The following is a 15,617-nucleotide window of genomic DNA, read 5'->3' as shown; positions in this document are numbered from 1 at the left end:
GTCTGGTCGAAGGAGGGAACTACCTGGATTAAAGGCTATGGACACCTTTGACATGGAATTTTTTCTTTTTTACAACTTGGTGGAAACCTTTAGACTATGTGTTCATATGGTGGTTTTTTATGCGTTTTTTCCTTGCTTATTTTAATCAATAAAAGCAATGAAAAAGCATCCCAGCAAAGTCTGAGGATCCTGACTTAAGGCCCATTTACACGCAACAACATCGCTAACGAGATGTCGTTGGGGTCACGCACATCCGGCCTCGTTAGCGACGTCGTTGCGGGTTACACCTACGAGCGAATGTTAACGATCAAAAATACTCACCTAATCGTTGATCGTTGACACGTCGTTCATTTTCAAAATATCGTTGCTCAATAAGGACGCAGGTTGTTCGTCGTTCATGAGGCAGCACACATCACTACGTGTGACACCACAGGAACGACGAACAACACCATACCTGCGTCCTCCAGCAACGAGGTGGGCGTGTCTTTCCTTTGGCTGCTCTCCGCCCCTCCACTTCTATTGGCCGCCTGCCGTGTAACGTCGCTGTGATGCCACACGAACCGCCCCCTGAGAAAAGAGGCAGTTCGCCGGCCACAGCGACGTCGCTAGGCAGGTAAGAACGTGTGACGGGGACTAACGATATTGTGCGCCACGGGCAGCGATTTGATGCATAAACGATGGGGGCGGGTGCGATCGGCAGCGACAACGCTAGCGATGTTGCTGTGTGTAAAGCAGCCTTTACTATGCACATACTGCTTCTTATTTCCTTGCAGATTTTGTTGCTGAAAAAGAAGCAGCAGGACAATTGTTTCTGCGTTTTTTTCAGCGTTTCTATAATCCCCTGCAGTGTGTTTAAATATAACAGATTCAACCTATCTACACCTAAGGATAAACTTGTTAAAAAAAGAGCAGATCCTCTGGGGCACAAAGATGTGATCTGGATACAACTGGACCCATAATAAGTTCAACTCCACTTCTGTGGTTTTTTTTTTTATAAATAATGGTTGCCATTAATGCACAAGTTCCTAACCTCTTTTTCTGAATATTAGGTTAAAAGATTCCCTAATTTGGCCCAACGTGATTGACTGTCATCTCAGTCCTATATGCAGCATGTATATTTATTCTCTATACAGTGGAACCTCGGTTTACGAGTATTTCGCTATACGAGCAAAGCTTGCTGTAAATTTGTAACTCAGTTTAAATTACGAGTAATCTTTGCTGTACGAGCAAATACTCACAGCACACACTTCCGATTCCGTACTTTCACCGCTCTCTGACCCGCTCTTGCAGTCTGCACAAACACACACACATATTATGCTCACCTTACCTTCCGTTCCCTCGCCGGCCTCCTGGTTCTTGTAGTTCACAGGTACAATATGTGTATTGGGTAACCATCGCAACGATGGAGGAACTTCCGCTGTCAGCGCGTCTCAAAGGCAGCGCGCTGACCAATCAGATGCAAGCGGCTCATGCCTTTGACGTCAGCGCGCTGGCCAATCAAAGGCAAGCGGCTCCTGCGTATGACGTTGATGCTTACAGCGGAAGCTCTTGAATCGTCGCAATGGTTACTGGATACACATACCTACGGACTACAAGAACCAAGATGCCGGCGAGGGAACGGAAGGTAAGGTGAGCATAATATGTGTGTGTGCGTGTGTGTGTCTGTGGAATGGCAGAAGTTGTGGAACGAATTGTCTGAGCTTCTATTATTTCCTATGGGAAATCTTGTTTTGCTAGACGAGTAACTTGGTTTACAAGCACACTCCCAGAACGGATTGTTCTCTTTAACCAAGGTTCCACTGTATATTTACCTGCATTGTGCCAAAAAACATCATATGAGCCATGTTGTGAGTGTAGTAGCATCATGTTGGTGACAGATCAGAGGTAAGGTGGAGAGTTTTTGAGGCATTCAAAAACTATTTTTTTAAACGGAAACTGCTTCAGGAAATGCTCCGTTTTTGGGGAGTTTTTGGAAGAGTTTTTCTGCTCCTGATGCAGTTTTGAAAGAGATTTTTTTAATTCCTGAAATGGATTTTGAAGCCTTTTGATTTCACAGTGCCTAAATTTTAAAGGGTACCAATCACCAGGATTTTCGTATATAACCTAAAGCCAGAGGCTCGCCTCTTCTGGTCACATGGGTATGATCTCGTAGAGAACTGCTGTGGAAGAGAGAGCGCAATAGGGTCTTACCCGGTAGGGATATGGGATATACAAGGATCATGATACACACACCTTTTCAGGTTGTGCAAGTCACAACCCCTATGGAGCACATTCAGTAGTTGTATCAGCTGCAGCCCCGAGGTGTATAGGATGTAGCAGGACGCAAGTAGAAATCAAGTTCTTTTGATGTCCTAAGGAAGAAGACGGATGTCTCTGAAACGTGTAGACCTGTACGAACAATAAAGAGATTATATTAATATACCATTGAGTATCAGCGCGGTATATACCCGATTTCTACTTACGTCCTACTACATCCATGGATATGATCTCAGCACAGGTCCTACTAGTGAAAAAGTAAATCGATTTTATAATACTTATACTAATTCTAACAGGGGGAGAGGATAACTCTGAAAGCCCCCGCCCCCCAAGCTATTATCTGATCCTCAGCTGCTGTCACTCAAGAAGCTGATTATTTATAAACTTTACTTTCTTGAATTTCAAAACCTAAACATCCTAGCTGACCACTAAAGGTATGTAGAGAATCAGCCTGATAGTGCCAGTATAGCACTGGCTTTAGGTTATATACAAAAATCCGGGTGATTGGTTCCCTTTAAAGGATCTAACTGAGATCCGCCACAAAGTAGTGACATGCACATTTTTCTCCCACCAAGCATTTTTCAAATCCTGAAGTGGAAAAAAAAGCTAAATCCCATTAATAGTAATGGGCGAACCCGAACTGTATAGTTCGGGGTTCATAGTGTTCGTGCACATAATGCCGAACACGAGCTTTCCTGGGAAGTTTGTGTCAATGGGCTGCAAAAAAAACAAAAAAAAACAACACATTATTAAAAAGCATTCTGATTATATTTACAGGTCCCATGACGTGTGCTGCAGACTCTGTCTCCCGGCCGCTTCTGCTTCCGTGTCCGATCATTGCTGCTCCCCCAGATAACCACCAATGGCTAAAGGACCTTCCACGACGTCATAACTATGTGAGTAGTCTGGTGTGAATGTTGTACAGACATTGGCTTACAGACTGGTCACATGGCTATGATGTCATCGAAGGTCCTGTTAACTTCCGGGGGTATTCATTGCACTGCTTGTCACTCGGCAGTCTTCGGCTGTTTTCGGCCGTGTTCGCGGTGATGTCAGGGTTCACCCGAGTCTATGGCTCATGGACTCAATTGAAATTTGTGCAAGTGACGCATCGCATCACCCGGCACGGAGCACACTCTCCCGACAGGAGCGGGTTGGCTGCATTTATTTCCATGCAACTGAGCCACCCCTGTCCAGAGAGTGTCAGGCCATGCGGGGTGATGTAATGCGAGAATGCACGAGTCATACGCAAGTGGAATCATACCATCAGTGTCAGCCTGCTTCTCGCTCTGTATATGTCTATACAAAGCGATGAAGCAGAGCTGACATGGCTCTCCCTGCTTCTCACTCTGTACAGAGCGATGAAGCAGAGCTGACATGACTCTCTGCCTCTCGCTCTGTAGAGACACTTGTCTGTAGAGTGATGAAGCAGAGCTGACATTGCTCTACCTGTGGACTATGTCGGACTAAGGATTTTTTTTATAATAAAGATTTTCTCTAAATTTTTTTGTTTTATTTATTTTATTATAATAAAAAATTATTTTCTATATGTTGTGGATTTTTGCGGTTTACTAGAAATTCATGGTGGCCATGTCTAATTTGGCGTGACACCATGAATTTTGGGCTTCGTACCAGCTGAGAATACAAAGCTGGTATTAACCCCTTTATTACCCAGCGTGCCACCGCCATCAGGGCAGCTGGACAAGCCGGGTAAAGCGCCTGGATATGGTGCTAAGAAACAATGCACCATTTCCAGGGGCAGCTGTGGGTTTTAGTATGTGGGGCCCAGAACGCTTGGGTCTTACCAAATTGAGAATCCCAACCTCCAGCTTGTAACGCCTGCCTGGATCCACAGACTCAGACAGGCTGTTAATGGACAGGATAGAGGGAAGTCACTCACCAAGCAGGACGCCCAGAACCCTGAAACCCTTTAACCCCTATACAGGGATTTGGAATTACACAGGGCCCTGGAGATTACTACCTGTGGAAGGCTGCAGTCTGAGAGAGTAGTCGTCAGGCAGGGTCATACCAGGAATTGCGGAACAGGGACAGAATCGTCAGGCAAGGACGTAATCAGAAAGAAGCAGAGGTAAAAACCGGATCGGGCAGCGAGGTACAAAAACAGCAGGCAAGCGGGTAGTCAGGAAACAAGCGGTAATCAGCACACGAAATCACAGGACGGAACAGGAGCCAGAATTTCAGAACTATCTCTGGCAGAGGTCAGCAGACAGGAGGGGCATTAAAAAGGATGTGGTGTCTTCCCATAGGCTGTAACTGAATGATGGTACTTCAGGTGGGAGACACACGCAACCTAAAGTCAGCCAGTGGCACTGCAGATCCCCAGGAAACCCAGACCAGTGGATGAGCGGACCCTGCGCCCACCGGCGCCGCTGGCATTGACTCCTCTCCCATCACCAGCACTATCCACGGCAGGAACATGGCGTCACCTGGCGATCGGAGTAGAAGTCAATGGAGTGGACTCCGGTGGTGACATAACACAGCTACCTGGCTTTACCTGACTGGCGATCAAAATACAACAGGAACTAACACATTTTTTTTTATTTTTTTTAACTAATTAAAAAAAAATTAATGGGCTTCCTGTATTTTGATTGCCAGCTAAGGTAAAGCCAGGCATATGGCGGTGGCAGCCCGTAGCTGTCCGCTTTATCTGCGCTGAGAATCAAAAATACTGAGGAGCACTGCGTTATTTTTTTAAATTATTTATTTTTACACTACTATATGTGTGAGGGGCCCAACAGCCAATCACAGACGCTGTAACATAGAATGTGTGTTTGTAATTGGCTGTTGGAATAACCTGGAATCTGACCATACATTCTAGATGCTAGAATGTATGGACTTGTTTCAGATTACTCCAGCATCCAATCACAGACGCCCACTCTGTGGCAACCTCTGTGATTGTCTGTTATTTTAACAGTAAAGTAAAACAACAACACAGAGAAAAAATATTTTATTAGAAATAAAACAAGACATTTAGGACTCCATCTTTGTTACTCAAAAAAAAAAAGCCTCCGACATAGTCCAAAGGCGGATGAGCATCTTCAGCTCTACTACATCTGACTTACAGGACCTTCCATGATGTTATAGCCATGTGACCAGTCTGGTGTGAATGCTGATAGCTTGTGAGTTACAGGACCTTCCGTGACATCATAGCCAAGTGACCAGTCTGTAACCCAATGTCTGTACAACATTCACACCAGACTGGTCACATGGAATGATGTCATGGAAGGTCCTGTAACCCGGGGCACAGCAATGATTGGACACGGAAGCAGAAGCAGCCGGAAGACAGAGTCTGCAGGACACGTAGCGGGACCTGTATGTATAATGACAATGTTTATTATTAACTATATTCTTTATTTTACAGCCCCGCCCCATCCCATTACTGTAAAGTCTAAGTTCGGTGTTTAGACGCAAGTTCGCGTTATCTTAGAACCTGAACTCGTTCTTTACAATACGAGGCTCCCGAACATCGGGGGGTTAGCCCATCACTACCCACTAACGCTCAGCCTCTCATATGACCAACAGTGAATTAACATTAAAATTAATAGGAAGAGTATTTCAAGCAATATACTGTATAGGCAATTTTTGTACGTCTTTTGGAGAGAATTTATTCTAAAAAAAACCAAACAACCAAGAACTTAGAAAAAAACAACTCACCTGGACATATGCTAAAATGCAGTGCTCAAAAGTGATTCGTCATTTTTCCCTTTCAGGCCTATAAAGTAAATCTGTTAACCCTTTTCACTCAAACCAATGTAATGATTTTGTAACGCTTGCACAATACAAGGTTTCCTTTTCCTGTACAGTATATTTAAACTTTATAACATTATTTAGCCACTTTTCAGATGCCTGCAAAAAATGGCTGTAAAGAGATAACTTGTGCATTGACTGCAATGATACATCTAGTGGTACCCGTATATGCATAACTGTACTTCTACAAGACGTTGACTGTCTTGCTGGTGTAAACATTTCAAAACATTTATTACTAGTGATTATATCACATTTATTTTCACGAGCAAGATATCACATAACTGTAAAGCATGCCAGTTTCTCAATATTTTGGAAATAAATGCACAGCCTACATCAACCAGTCATGCAAGAAATAGTAGAGCCCAGCATAAAAAACGCACAATAAATTGGACATGGAGAACTGTGCAATGTTTCCATGAATTGCGATGCCGACCATAATTCATCCTATTCTTCCTTGTTCTTTATTGAGAATATATGCACAATCACCAGAGCGTGCATTTTTTTTATAGAAAAGTCAAGAGGAATGGCTGTGGTTGAAGAAGCTTTTTACCAAGATATATGGCCACCTTACACCCAAGACCATGACAATGTGAGGGTTGTGCAAATCCATTCACTACGCTGTTCTCAATTATTCTAAATAAATTTTGCTCAACACTCAGATTGGTGAATGACGGATGAGAATAAAATCTTAATTCACCATTCTTAGAATCATTAGTAAGTTTCAGTAAACATTAATTAAACTGCTCCACATAAATATCATATAGAGGATGATTTATTTGATTCCACCATCGAACAGATGACAACTTTGTGTCCTGATACACAGTGATTACATTACACAGTCCAGGATGTGTATATAACATACAATAAAGCAATTATTTTTCATAATGAGATCATTCTGTATGACATAATACCGTACATCCCTGTGGCGCAATTATCTTGATAAGCCTTAATGTCTCAGCATTGTCCACAGGGTACATGGCATGGCAGCTGCTATGAAGGCCAACAACTGGAGTGCCCATTTCCACTTACACATTAGATATGGATTGCATAGTGACATGGAAAATAAAATGGTAATGTTATTCGCAGATATGGAGTGTACCAGGAAACAAAAAGTGTTGGGGACAATTCTGGATGAAGTGATCAGGGTTTTGGGAATAATGTAGAAGGGGAAAAAGAGTACAGTTAGATTACTGATAGGGCGCCAAGAGTGATGTGTTTGTAGAGCACGCCTAAAACTGTATATCAGGAGTTATCCTTGGGTAGTTCATTATAAGGAACTGCTGCAACATGAGAATAGTATTCGTATTATGGAGCATGTTAGATTTGTGGCAGAACATAGGGCACAGGAAATGTGCTACACAGATAAGGGAGGAGATGTAGGGTCATACAGCACTTTGAACAGGTTTTAAGTGAGTCATAAATATATATATTTTATTCTATTGCAAATGAGAAAATGAGTTGGAGCAACAGTAAGACATGTTTTTAGGTGCAGATTACATGAGCAGGTGATTGAATATAGGAAGTGAAGGAAAGAGCCAAGTGGCACATAACTCCAGTATAAGTGGGGCTTGAAGCCCAGGAGTTATGGCTGAACAACACAGAGAAAGGAGTGTCAGGTCTACCCCATTTAGTCTAAGTAACGCATGAGATATACTGTATTTGTATGCTGATGCAACTCTAAGGGCCGCTTTACACACTACGACATCGCTAAAGCGATGTCGTTGGGGTCACGGAATTTGTGACGCACATCCGGCCGCGTTAGCGATGTCGTTGCGTGTGACACCTATGAGCGATTTTGAATCGTTGCAAAAACGTTCAAAATCGCTAAATCGGTGACATGGGGGTCCATTCCCAATTATCGTTGCTGCTGCAGGTACGATGTTGTTCGTCGCTCCTGCGGCAGCACACATCACTATGTGTGACACCGCAGGAACGACGAACATCTCCTTACCTGTGGCCGCCGGCAATGAGGAAGGAAGGAGATGGGCGGGATGTTACGTCCCGCTCATCTCTGCCCCTCTGCTTCTATTGGCCGGCCGCTTAGTGACGCTGTAGTGACGTCGCGGTGACGCCAAACGCACCTCCCCCTTCGAGGGATTGTTTGGCGGTCACAGCGACGTCGCTGAACAGGTATGTGCGTGTGACGCTGCCGTAGCGATAATGTTCGCTACGGCACCGATCACCACATATCGGCCGTACGACAGGGGCACGTGCTATCGCGCTCGACATCGCCAGCAAATGCTAGCGATGTCGCAGCGTCTAAAGCAGCCCTAAGGCTACATTCCCACAATCAGTATCCATTGAGTTTTTGATGCAGCAGAATTTCTGCACCATCACTCCACCTTAGTTTACTTGCGGGTTTTTTTATTGTGTTTTTGACGCTGCATTTTTTTTTTTACTCTGTGTCATTATCCTTTACCCCCTTAAGGACAGAGCCATTTTGTACATTGAGACACATTTAACAAATCTGACCAGTGTCACTTTATGAGGTAATAATTCTGGAATGCTTCAACGTATCCCAGTGATTCTGAATTTCTTTTTTTCACGACAAATTGTACTTCATGTTAGTGGTAAATTTTAGAGGATAAAATTTGCATTTATTTATGAAATTATAGAAAATTTGGCAAAAAGATGAAAATTTCACAATTTTCAAACTTTGAAATCTGTCATTGTAGTGCTCATTACATTGTAGGGCCTGTACATTGTATCCAGCTTGAGTTTCTGGAGATCTGCACCTCATAAATGAAGCGTGCTCTCCTCACTACAGAAATGACAAACATGTGGATGCTAACTGTGGTTTAGGCACACTGTGGGCTCAGAAGGGAGGGGGACATTTGGAAGCGCAGATTTTCTTGGGAGGGGGGTGAAAGATAGCAATTCTTCAAGAGTCTTTATGCTACCAGTAAAGTGAAATCCCGCTATATATCAGTTCACATTTCTCCTGTGCTCTAAGCTGAGCGCTTAAATCAGGGTTTTCATCTAAACTTATAAAATATGTGATTTAAATGAAACTCCGATGGATTAATTCACTAATGGGGCAAAAGAGTTAAGGCCGCTTTACACGCTGCGATATCTTTACCGATATCGCTAGCGTGCGTACCCGCCCCCATCGGTTGTGCGACACATCGCTGCCCGTGGCGCACAACATCGCTCAGACCAGTCACACTACTTACCTGCCTAGCGACGTCGCTGTGACCGGCGAACCGCCTCCTTTCTAAGGGGGCGGTTCGTTCGGCGTCACAGCGTCGTCACTAAGCGGGCGCCCAATAGGAGCGGAGGGGGCGGAGATGAGCAGGACGTAACATCCCGCCCACCTCCTTCCTTCCGTATTGCCGGCGGCCGCAGGTAAGGTGAGGTTCCTCGTTCCTGCGGTGTCACACATAGCGATGTGTGCTGCCGCAGGAACGACGAACTACATCGTACACGCAGCAGCAACGATAATTGAAAATAGGGGGAGATGTCACCGATTAGCGATTTTGAACGTTTTTGCAACAATTCAAAATCGCTCATAGGTGTCACACGCAACGACATCGCTAAAGCGGCCGGATGTGCGTCAGAAATTCCGTAACCCCCAACGAGATCGCTTCAGCGATGTCGTAGCGTGTAAAGCGGCCTTTACTCTAGACCAGTGATTCCCAAACTCCAGTCCTCACGGCCCCCAACAGGTCATGGTTTCAGGATTTCCTTAGCTTTGCACAGGTGATGCCATGATAATGCTTCCATCACCTGTGCAATGCTAAGGAAATCCTGAAAACATGACCTGTTGGGGGACGTGAGGACTGGAGTTTGGGAATCACTGCTCTAGACTCTTTGTTCAGTTTTTAAGATATGCACAAAAGAGGTGGCAGACTGCACCTTTATGCACAGTTAAAAAGATGGGCACGGCTGAATCATAGGACAGAGAGAGTCCAAGGTGACCCCGTCTGCCTCATTACAGTGAGTGTTCCGTCAAAAGTTCTATCTAAATCATGTATTTCAGAGATTTACACAGAAACCACAATGTAAGCGCTCCGCGTAGACTGCAGGATAAATGTGAGCCTAACCTTACTGCGATCTGTGGGAGGCAGACTGAACAAATCAACACAGGTCCAGAAATTAATTTAGGTTTTTTTATGCCAATCATCGTGTGTTATAAATAATTAGATGGCTTTATTCTTCAGGTCCATGCAATTGAAGTTAGAACCAGAGTTATATAGTTTTCTTTTTTTATCTTTGGCTACTATAACACATGTGACTTAGAAAATGCACCACTGATGAGTTTACACAGTTTTAAAAAAAAAAAAAGCACAGTTGACATGAGATTTTTATAAATCCAATCCACTGTGCTTGTATTTCTAAAAGGCTTAGTTTTTGAGGCAGCGAAAATACACGTCAAAAACACGAGTAAAACTCATTGTGGGCACGTACCTGCAGAGGCACGCTTAATATTTGTGAGTGAAGAGACAGTCATAGAGGTGTAATGTTCTATAGATACAGGGGTAGACATACCATTGGCACAACCTGTGCTGCACAGCGGCCCAAGAGGTAAGTGGCAACTTCATTTCAACAGGTGGAATTGTGTATTATGAGCTATTGGGCTACAAAAAGCCCAAATATTGATCTGACACAGGGGCTTCTTCTGTCTGCTTTTATATATAGTTATAGGATTTATGTCACCCTTTGCGTATCTGTGTTGTACCCATTGACATCAATAGTAATGTATTTAGTAACAGCAGCAGGAAGGTGCTTCCCGGCCGATATATTACATCTGTCTGAATCTAGTGGACAACTTGTATAAACAATGCGGAGATTCAGGAAGGGAGATGTCTACGTGCTCTGGGGCTTTTGCATGAGCTCATGTGTGTTATGGGTAGTGATGCAATGTTTATTGGTCACGGTGGAATAAACTAGAACATTTCTGTGGATTAAAGGAACATTAAATAATTAGAGATTAATAATAAACACGAGAAGAGACAGTGTATGAGGCCTAACACTAGAATGGGGCTGCATTACGAGCATCTTAAAGCGGTTGTTCATTTCAGAAAAAATGTTTAGCAGTATTCCTAATACAAATATATACGACTGACAATTTGTATTTCCATAAGTACGTCATTCTCCAGATATCTGCAGTGATCATGGCTCTATGAACATGTCATCAGTGTAGTTTGTGAAGGGGGTTGGCTGACCAGCTCATTTCATGACCTAAGCCAGCCCCCCTTTTCACTATGTGTGTCAGCTGAGACAAACAAGGAGACTAAGTAAGTTATTGAAAAATACAGTTTACTTTACCAATGATGGGCCAACGCAAGAAACTCTCTCCTGTGTACAGCACAAACACGAAGTAGAGCTGATGGGACTCAGACTGGAAGAATGTTGTGAGATTTTGATACTGAAGTATATATTTTTTTTAAAGTTGACAGCCCCTTTGAAGAAGCTAAATATGCATCTCTATTTGAAAGAAAGCATTCGCCATATGTATTTTCAAAGTTCAACAAAATCAGGGAAAGAATCACAATTTGCAAAGAGCATATTGATGGTCTATGGATTCTCCAAAATCCTAGAGATCGATTTATTTTTCTAAAAACTACCCTCACTGATTTTCTAGCTTCTGCCTGCAATATCCAATTATTCACGCTAGTTATTACCTATCCTCAGAAAATTTTATAACTTGCTGATCACTGTGGTTCCCAATATCTCTGATATCCCATAGATAATGAATAGTGCAGTGGTGCGCATGCAGGACCATTGCTGTATCCAAAAGGGATCCAGGATCAGTGGAAGTCAAACCCACAACGGCAAATTATCACCCATCCTGTGCACTGCTAATATAATAATCAGGGCTGTGGAGTTGGTAAACCAAACCTCCAACTCTTCAATTTCCCTGACTCCCTCATACATGGCACCTGTTTAAGTGATAAATTTACAGTAGTAAAATGGTAATCAAGCTATTTTTATAGAACATAAAATATATTTATTGGACTACAACTTGTTCTGAGAACCAGTATGGCCTCTATCAGATCCTCCTTCATAGATGACCTCAAATCTGATCTAATTATTTTAAGGCTAGAGAACAACCTCTCTACACTAGCTTGGGTTGGTGGTGGTAACCACACAGGCAACATCTCTAATAATTTCAGGGTTATAAAGAAATTGTTTCATATACCTTCAGTTTTGATGAACGGTAGAACTCTTACTTCTTTGAGAGCAAGTGAAAATTTTGCTGAAATATGGTCAATGTGCTTGCTATGGGAGTTAAATCTTTTTCTCTTTGGCAACACTTTGACTTCTCCATGTCGTCCAAATACTTTTCACAATTAAACTTCCCATCTGATGAGGCTGAAGACATGGTAGAAGTAGCACTGGCAGGACCCAAGTCCTCGCACTCTTGGCCATCCTGTAGCCCACTTATCCTAACTGCTACCTCTGTCAGAGCTTTGTATCCTTTAGTAAGCTGGTAATCATCCAGCAATATACAATTACTTGGGTCCACATAAACAGCTGTCAGAAGAATTTTATTTTGTAATAGCAGTGTCTCGCTCCATTTCTTTGAAGCAGCAATGCCATCTGAGATTAAACTTCCTCTTTGAGACAGGAAAAACAGCAAGTTCTTCCACTGCTTTATGAAAGTGCCAGGTGTTAAAGCCTCATCTTGTAATTTTTTTTGTCATTGTAAATGGTGATGAAGAAATTCCTTCAGTTCAGCCACCTATGTCCATTGACCTTCATTTAGCGCCACCTAAGGATTGGCCATGTCTACAAGAAAGGGTTTCAGCTCAAGAAATCACTCAATCATTACATAGCTGCTGCTCCACCGAAGGGGGTTGAACTACAATTGTCCCTTTCCCAGTACATCTCTTCAAGATAGAATCTCAACTAACAGCCTAGATCCTTTGATCAGGAGTAAAACAGACATGCATAGGACATTTCATAACTTTCCCAAATTCTTATGAAAAAATATTCAGCACATATTGCATTGAACTATTGTACCCAGTTTATTCTATATTTTAGGAGTCGGAGTCAGTCGATTTTATACTGATTGACTCTACCAAAATGGACACCGACTCCGACTCCACAGCAGCGATAATAATTTTTATTCCTACAGCACCAACATATGCAACAGCACTTTACAATTCAGAGGGTACTTATACAAAGATAAGACATTACAGAGTAAAGGCCCAGTCACACACAATGACTTACCAGAGATCCCGACAACGATACGGCCTGATAAGGATCGCTGGTAAGTCGCTGGGAGGTCACTGGTGAGATGTCACACAGTCAGACCTTACCAATGACACAGTAACGATGAGCGACTTGTATAACGATCTCAGCGGTCGTTAGAGGTCGTTGGTAGGCGTCAAACACAGCGATGCGTCCTGCCCAGCAGGACATTACCTTTGAAGAAAATGGTCCGGACCATTCGGCAACAACTAGCAATCTCACAGCAGGGGCCTGATCGCTGGTAGGTGTCACACATAACGAGATTGTGTGTGATGGGGCCTTAACACATAGTTCACCGCATTACAAGTAGACTAAAGGCTCTGCACACAACCTCCAATCTATAAGGAGAGAGGGGTATCACAAAAGATAAAAAAAATAAAGTCCTTGGTGTGTAAGGTTTGGCCATCAGTATAATAAATAGGGGCAAGGAAGAGAGAACATTGGATAGATAGTTAGATTAGTGAAGTCATAGGCCAATCTAAAAAAAAAATGTTTTTAGGGTGTGCTTTAAACTGTGGATGATAGAATTTAAACAGATTGTCTGGGTAGTGCATTCCAGAAAATTGGTGCAGCACGAGGGAAGTGTTGGAGACGGAAATAGTAGGTACAGATTACAGAGGATGTCAGTCTTCGGTCACTAGCAGAACGGAGAGAACGATTAGGGTGGTAGACATGGATGAAGGAGGGCATGTAGGATGGTGTAGAACTGTGGAGAGCTTTATCTTTAACAGTTAAGGCTGCTTTACACGCAGCGACATCGCTAGCAATGTCGCTGGTGAAAGCACCTGCCCCCATCGGTTTTGCGTCACGGGCAAATCGCTGCCCGTGGCGCACAACATCGCTAACACCTGTCACACATATTTACCTGCCTAGCGACGTCGCTGTGGTCGGCGAACAGCCTCCTCTCTAAAGGGGCGGTTCATTCGGCGTTACAGCGGCGTCACTAAGCGGCCGCCCAATAGAAGCGGAGGGGCGGAGATGAGCGGGCCGAACATCCCGCCCACCTCCCTCATTGCGGGCAGCCGCAGGTAAGGTGATGTTCCTCGTTCCTGCGGTGTCACACATAGCGATGTGTGCTGCCTCGGGAATGACGAACAACCTGCGTCCTGCAACAGCAACGACATTTGGGATTAGAACGGCGTGTCAACGATCAACGATTAGGTAATTTTGATCGTTAACGGTCGTTCGTGCGTTTCACACACAACGACGTCGCTAACGAGGCCGGATGTGCGTCATAAATTCCGTGACCCGACATCTAGTCAGCGATGTCGTTGCGTGTAAAGCCCCCTTAATAAGTTTATGTTGTACTCTGTAGCGGATGAGCAAAGACTGGACACATGGTGGCGGCATCAGTGTAGCGATTAGATAGAAATATGATCTTATCTTCTAATTTTATGGTGGATTGGAAGGGGAAAAGTTTAGAGAGGGAGGATCAATTAGTAAAAAGTTGTAGTAGTCTAGGCGAGAATAAATCAGAGCAACAGCAGCAACATCTTGCACTTATGTTTTAACTTCTTTAAGGCACATTCAAAAGCAGCACAAAGCCACACAATTATCTCAATGAGCTGCCGCAGTTTCACCTAAATTGCGGTCATCTAATGAAAACAATCCAAATCCAAACTCTTAAGAAAATATATGTACACCTGTTTTCTGTCAAAACCATGACCACAAGACATGTGTATTCTGAAAGTGTGGTCACGGTGAGGCTTTCTGCAATATCAAGACTGCCACGTGCAGATGTACCTATAAGAACATGCTGCATCCTCCTGGCATCTTACTGGAGTGAGTTTAGGTCAGTGGGCATCCGGTCATATTTGTCCTTTCCTCGACCCTGGTTGCCATACTTTCAGAGCTGCGATCTAGACTAGTGTTATTTAACCCAGCAACAAAACTTACACCAAACACAGGAAACTGAAAGCCATCAGGAAACCAGTAATGATGGGACGTCCCCAGAATGATGTTTTGTCTGTTATTTCTCAAACTGATATCAACGGTAAAAGAAAAAAAAAATGAACACATGTCCGGTCTCCTGTAAATATAGCAGAGCTAATGTAACTGAAACATTAATCCAGGGTGACAGACAAAGTCATGCTACATCTGTACATTAATATATTATATACATAGCTTCATTGGTGTGGTTCTTGTTCCATTAATATGTGTATAATGAAGCCTATGTGACACAGCTAGAAACTGGATTACAAAGTTTGCTGTACTATATAAAATACGTCACATGCACACAATCGCCACTTGTTCGATACTTGAGTAGTGGAAATATGATTAACAACTTGGAAGTAAGTAATTATGGCCTGCATATAAAGTTCAGACCTGTGGGCCTATATGAGCCAACTTCCAAACTCTCTTACATGTGATCACTATCCAATTTGTAAGCACAGAGA

General features: G+C 43.3%; 1 long non-coding RNA gene across 1 annotated transcript in view; it reads right to left on the bottom strand.

Annotated features, from left to right (window-relative positions):
• The window catches only part of LOC142248915 (uncharacterized), a 198,391-nt gene that overhangs the window by 67,289 nt on the left and 115,485 nt on the right, over positions 1–15,617 (bottom strand). The gene's annotated exons all lie outside the window — the stretch shown is intronic.

The sequence above is a fragment of the Anomaloglossus baeobatrachus genome, chromosome 8 (genome assembly GCF_048569485.1).
Source record: "Anomaloglossus baeobatrachus isolate aAnoBae1 chromosome 8, aAnoBae1.hap1, whole genome shotgun sequence".
Taxonomy (NCBI): Eukaryota; Metazoa; Chordata; class Amphibia; order Anura; family Aromobatidae; genus Anomaloglossus; species Anomaloglossus baeobatrachus.
Note: the sequence above shows the minus strand (reverse complement) of the source record. Positions and strands in the feature narration are given on the sequence as shown.